A 7,188-nucleotide genomic window follows, 5' to 3' on the forward strand; every position below is an offset into this window, starting at 1 on the left:
AGTGAAGTAGTGCTATCTACTCCATCCCACCATCTAGTACCGACATTGATGAGCGGCAGACATCAATAGACTCACATTTAAAGCAGGACAGATTGTCAAATTCAGCAGCATGGTCAGCAGCCTTAAGCTTCAAACTATAAAGCCCTGCCTAACCCAATAGTGTCATTTTTGCATGTGAAGGGCTCCGTGGTCAAATAAGCAATAACACATAAGCAGTGTCTGATTAACTTTCAAAATAACAGTTCACGCTGTATTACATTTAATGGCTTTTTGAATGTTATTAACAGTTTGATTAGACACCAAAACTACTTGGTTAAGTTTAGGAAAACATCAGTTAGGATAAATATATCCACTCTTGTTACATAAATGGCGTAGCGTAGCGGGACTTTTGGTCACAAACAGGATGCAAACACTGGTCTCTAGAGGTAAAGTCTACTCTATATGGACACACCAACCACCCAGGCTGCTTTATTTGACATTATTATACTTGTTATTGTGCCTTGTCGTCATCAGCGTCATCAGCATGCCCTGTCTGACACTATTAATTCCTGCGACTATGTTCTCTCTTGACACATTTGTACTCAGGAGCTGGTAGATGAAAAGTCCAGCTGACGTCAACTGATTCAGATATTTGAGTCCGAATAATTTCAGGGGTGCAGTGCATGTGTGAAAGGGGCCGATTAGTATAATTGTATGTCCCTTTTCCAGACTCTGTCTCTAGGTGCTTTCCTGCATATGGTGTTAGCAGCCTGCATTGTTATCTCTGTCTCAGCTGATCCTGTGAGGGTCCTTGACTTTAATCCACAGAGCTCTCAGAAAGCACCCAGACAGTGTCAGAAAGACAAAGTCTGTTTGTGGCAGGTCAGCGAGTTTTGATAGCCAACAGTCAACAGCATATCACATAGTTAGAGAACAGTCCAATTGGGTTGGATAAGGATACAATTTATCATGACAAAACAAATATGGAATCACTCATTTTGAGCCCCATTCACACTGCCTTTTGAGTGTGGGGATCCTGCGTCAATTCTCCCCATCCTCCTCTGTGTGAAAGTCTTGGATGCGGCGAGGGGTGAAATTTCGCTGCGCCTCTGATACGACTCTCGAGGTAGTATCAGAGCCGCAGCAGAGGCGAACTGTACCTGTGTGAATGGATAAGCTGTCGACACGGACAGGGGCGTTTTGATCTGATGGTTCTCGGTGTGATAGCCTAACAGATCCTACTCTCAACAAAATACAGAGAAATGTCCTACAAAGCAACGTTACAGGACCAAACAAAAGTAACATAGTAACCGGCAGTGTCTTTGGCAACTGATATGTGGATTAGTGTCTGTCATCCTGTCCGCACTACTGACTCTTCATCACATATCTGCCAAAAACAGTGTCTGTCCCCGGTAAAAAAAACTTAAACTCACCAAGTGTTCGCCTCCTTCCACTATTGTGTTGTTGTTGTACTCTTACTGTCTTGAAAAAAATCACTGCGACGACGGAGACTTCAGTGAACTTTCCCCAAGAAAACAGCATACCTCCCCACACCATCCTGTTACTGATGCCGATTATGTAATCATGTCATGAAGAGCGAAAAACATACCTTTGTCACTTTCCAGGATGCATGGTGGGTCAGGAATCTTAATCACAAAACATTATAACAGCATCCATATGTCATAAACAGTCAGTGGGCACATGTTTAGATTAACAGGTAGGAACAGGGGGAACACGTTGAAAAAAACACACAGAAGTCATCATCATGACGTGTACTGTCATGCCTCTTTCGGATTTGCAGTGCCGGCTTTCTGTGTGAATTACACACTGGTGCGGCTTTACACATGTGAGGAAACAACGGCAGAGAATTGTCGAACCACCTCTGCGTCTCTGCGTCTAATGCAGCGTCTATGTGTGAAAAGGGCTACTGAGGCCTTCTCAGCGCAATGTACCACTGTTTTGTTAATGAATACACTTCTAAAACATATTTTGATGGTGGCCATTTGATAAGGGTCCAAATATCTAACTAAAAATGTAAAAAATCCAAAAACTCCAGGGACACTGAAATAACGTTCACAGGGATCTCGACCTCAGCTGTCGAACAGAATTATTCATCAAACCAAAAATGTTCTCCAGACCTGACTTTGTTTGGCAGTTCATTAAGTGAGCAATAGATAATTAGCAAATAAATACATAAAATACATACACAGGTAATTACATTTGCATTGCTGGATTAACCATAAAATTATAGTTATGTGATTGATTTTGATAGCTAGAGAAAATATCACATGCAGTGTACTTAACAAGCTCATTTTTGGTTCATCTATGAATTATTTGATGCAGTTTATTTAATATCTAAAATATTTCCAATGAAATCTGTGTAGCTGCAGCATATTCTCACTCCCAACTCATCAAATTCAGCAGCTTGGTCAGTTTTTTAAGCCTAAACTATAACAGTCTACATAACTTACTCTTGTCACTTACGAAACATAACTTCAATATCACTTTTGACTCTTGGTCGTGAACAGGACACAAACTCTGGTCCACAGAAGGAAAGTGTATGGCCAGTCCAACCACTCTCAGACTCAGACTCTTCTCTTCTCTTCCACTTTATACTTGTTTTATTTCCCATTTCACACAGTGAGGACACATATGTCACCCTATGTCAGCAATGGGGTAAACCCTGAACCTTCCTTTAGCTGTGGAGTTCTTTCTGTTCATTCTCTTAGTAGCTTTGTGAATAGCTCTTAAAGAAAGAGTCTGTGATGGTAACTTTCAGTTTCATTTAGAAGGAATCTTTGAGGCAAGATCAGATATCTTTGAACAGAGATAAATGCTTGGGCATCTCTTTAACACAGTTAAAGTTTGTTAATCATTCATGCTACATGAACAGAACACATCTACAGTTATTTATATGCATACAAACACAAGACAAGTAAACACCCAGCAAAATAATTATTTAGTTCATATTTTAAATTTGGGGGGCAGCTGTAGCTCAGTGGGTAGAGCAGGTCCCAGCTTTCCTGTGCTGAGCTGAGCTGCATGTCCTTGAGCAAGATACTGAACCCCAAATTGCTCCCTAGGGCCCTGCGATGAGCTGGCGACTTGTCCAGGGTGTACTCTGCCTTCGCCCAGAGACAGCTGGGATTGGTTCCAGCAACAAAAACCCCGTGACCCCTTGAGAAAAAACTGATAAAGCGGTTACAAACGATGACATGACATGACATATTTTAAATTTGTGTCTGGCAAAAGTGGCAGCAAGATGGTGATGAAAATACAGTTTGTTGTGGCAGAGACAGGTCTCTGAAGATGTAGGCAATACATCTGCATCTTTGAAAGATGCCGTTGTTAGTGATTGTCTCAAAGCCTGCTGCTCTTAACCTAAAAAAAACTTGCTTTCTTCAGCACAGCTTTTTTCGCAATAAGGAATGTTTTTTAGCAAGCTGTGAAAGTAAGAGATTTAAACAAAAAGTGTATAGAAATGTTCAGCAGGTAGCTGCAGCTGCATCTGCACGTGCTGCTATTGCCCTTTCTCCTCACCCTTAAATGTAACCATAGAGTTGGAAACACCTTTGCCTTCACATGAGGTCAAACAATATGATGGTTGTAGCACACTCCAGCCTTCATGATCCATTCCCCTTTTTGAAACTACTGTTGTTGTGTTACCCACCTACACGTTTCAAGCGTCATTCCTTAAAGAACACCTGAAACAATAAACATACCTCGTGTTTAAAATATTTGGACAAATTTTGTAAAAGTGTTGAATCAATTCACAATATCTTTAAAAGAGATTTTTTTGTAAATATATCTACAATTAAATTACAGTCTCAAGGTTTGATTTAAATTCCTGAATTTGTCCGAGAAGGTGTAATTTACAACTTAAATGTCTCCTTGGTTGTAGGTTTGTATCCATGTTGATTTATTTTGCTTTATCTTATTTGAGCTGTTTTGGAACTGGGCTACCCATTACAACTCTGCTAAAAAAATACTCTCAGTCAATCTGAAAATTGAAAAAAGTTTTTATTTCTGAACATGAAAGGCTGACTAATTTAAAGGTGCAAAGGGATTTATGTGGCCAGCAACAATATGATGGCCGAGATAGCGCCAGAGATTATCTCTCTGCCGTGACAAGCAGGTCTGACTGCAGCAGTACACAGTTTTCCACCACACCGTCTATTTATGAAAGGGAAAATTCACGGTGTTCCTCTGAACTTCCACAGTTCAGTCAAATCTTCTCTTTATGAGAATGACTCTTTCTCACAAAGATAGACTGATCTTGAATCTTAGTTTTTTTTTTAATCGTCTCCTTTGTGTGTCATGAGATTTATGTGCATGTATACATAAACTAGGCAGTATTGTACAGGTTTTTCAAAGTGTTGATGTTAATGCTGTATGTTAGTGTTCAGTATGTTCCATCTTCAGATTAGCTCACGTTTTTCCTTATGTTATCAAAGCGAACTGAAGTTTAAGTGAGCGTGAAGGAATGCAGCTTATCTTACTACTGGTCTTTCTATGAGTGTATTGGGGCAACCACAGCAACCTCTCTGCTGTGCTTGCAGTAAAACACGTAGATGATGTGGAATTGGAGGATTCCCCTTTACGATGCTTGGGTAATCTAGCTGGGGGAGTTCCAGCGTGGGAGGTCACAGCGTTGAGACAAACTATTGTCCAAAAACCTGCAGCTACTTTTGTTAAATTATTTGAAAACATTCAAGTGTTTTAAGAACCATTTACCCCAGGCTCTAAAACCCCAAATCACATGATCCAATAAAAACTCAAAAGCATGATTTCAATTAATGCCCACACTGGCTACAATGTACAGAAATAAACATTTGTCAAGGTACAGCTGATCCAGACTTCGGCAAGCAAATATTTTGCAAACATGGCGGGAGATGGCCCAAGTTGCCTGCAATTCCAATGTTCCCTACACCTCAAGACGTGAAAATCACAAGTTTTAAATTGGAGAAGGTCCTTTATATAATTGAGAGGAATTTGGTTTTAAGTCATGTTATGTAATTGAGTCTTTTTGCCCAAACATAACCGTGATTGTTTGACGCCAATAAGAGTTTTAATGCCATAATCTGTTATAATATGTGAACTACTGGTCAGCAAGCTTTATTTAGAAATAACCAGATGTTGCATATTATGTATTACTGCTAAGTTGACTTTGGAGCCATTCATGTGCAAGACACTACAGGTGTAGGTAAAGCATCATAGTTTGAAGCTCAATGCCACTGACAAGGCTGCTCTATTTTATGTTGTGCCAGGCAGCAAACTGCCGACAACATGTTTTGGCGAAGCATTCTAACCACTCCTGTGGAATATAATAGAGATAAAACTGTCATGATTTGGAGTCATTGTGTTCTCCAGTGTGGACATCTCCCTCAAGCTCCAGCCTCACAAGCCACCAGCCTACAACCTTCCCGCTCTCCGAGCCTGCCTACCCGAGCTCCACTGTGTACCTCAGGCGGAAGTGCCACAGCACAGCCACCAAGCCAGCAACCCACCTGCCCAGCGCTCACCTGAGCTCGGCGTCAAGTAACATCTCTGTTCATGAAGCCTCCCTGCACTCAGACCCTGCCAGCTATTCCACCTGCACTATTACCAGACCATTCGTCAGTACTTTTCTCTAAACCTTTCCCAGTATGGTTGTCTTGCTATATGATCAACAGTGTGAAAAGTACCTCAATCCAATAGGTAGAGCGGTATCTGAAAAAGCTTCTGACCTGAAGACACACATTTGTTGTTGTGCACACATTTTGAAGGAAATTGCTTCATTAAGGTCGAAATGGATGTACAATGACAATGGATACCAACTAAGACTGTTTCTAAGTGCTTGAGTATCTGCAGTGTAGATCCCCAAGCTCAATATTTGTCTCGATCTATCTGGATTCAGATTTAGTACACCTTCAGCTTTATGTGTTCTTCCCATTATATTATAGAATAGAGTGTATCAAGTGTTTTGACTTTAAAAAGGAGCTTTGTGAGTCATGGAAGTCCAGGTGTTTATTAGGTTGACCAAGACTCTGATTGCAGTGTCAGATTAAACACCACACCAGTAAGTATACCAAATGCTGGAATTGAATGCATGCAAGATGTTGACAAATATGCTTATTTGCTCTCTTGTGTTTAAAGAAACCATACATCGGTTTCAGATCTTTGCATCACAGGGAAAACCGAAGGATTACACATCAAAGTGTTTCGGGATGTCCCGGAATAGTACTGCATGTGTGAAAAAAAGTTATATAAAGTATCTTATTTGTCCAGAAAGAGTTGTGTGAAGTCTGATAAATGTCTCAAGTCATGCCACTTGAGTCAGCGTTGCTTAGAGCTGAAAAATACTAATGCTAATTAATTTTATAAGATTATTTTATAAGTATAAAAATGAATAAAATAAACTGTTGGCAGCCAAGTGACATTGTGGGTAGGGGTGATGCAATATACAGTCGTGATCAGAAGTTAACATTCACTTAGACAGAAAATGTATATTGTGGCAGTCTTGAATTCCAATGATTTCCAGGCAGTATCTGCTTCAAAATAGACGAAGGTTGGTGTACAGATTCAAGTGTCGAACAAGATATGCAGCCCTCACTTAGAGACTCTTTCCATAAAATGTAAACCGATTTAGTTCTCCACATTTGTTCTGGATGGTGTGTACATCCCACCTCTAGCCAGTGTAATTGAGGCGTTACAACTCCTGGCAGACCAGATAACAGACGTGTAGAAGAAACACCCAGACTCCCTGCTCATCATTGTCCGGGATTGAAACTGAGCAAATTCCCCTACAAACTACCAAAATACAGACAGCATAGAAAGTGTCCCACCGGGGACACCAACACATTGGAACATTGCTGTACAGTTTTAAAAGATGCTTATAACTCTGTTCCCTTTGCAGCTTTAGGACTTTCTGATCACTGTCTGCTCCATCTCATCCCGACCCACAGGCAGAAATTAAAAACTTCTGAGCCTGTGGTGAGGATGGGGAGGAAATGGACGGATGAGTCAAAAATGGAGTTACAGGCCTGCTTTGACTGCACTGTTTGGAGTGTTTTGGAATTTGCAGCCTCAGACCCTAATGAACTCACTGACACTGTGACGATATTACATCAGGTGCAGACTAAGACCTGCACGTTCAACAACAATAAACCCTGGTTCACACCACAACTCAGGAAACTGCATCAGGCCAAGGAGGAGGCCTACATTAGTTAG

Source organism: Sparus aurata, chromosome 18, assembly GCF_900880675.1.
Source record: "Sparus aurata chromosome 18, fSpaAur1.1, whole genome shotgun sequence".
Lineage (NCBI taxonomy): Eukaryota > Metazoa > Chordata > Actinopteri > Spariformes > Sparidae > Sparus > Sparus aurata.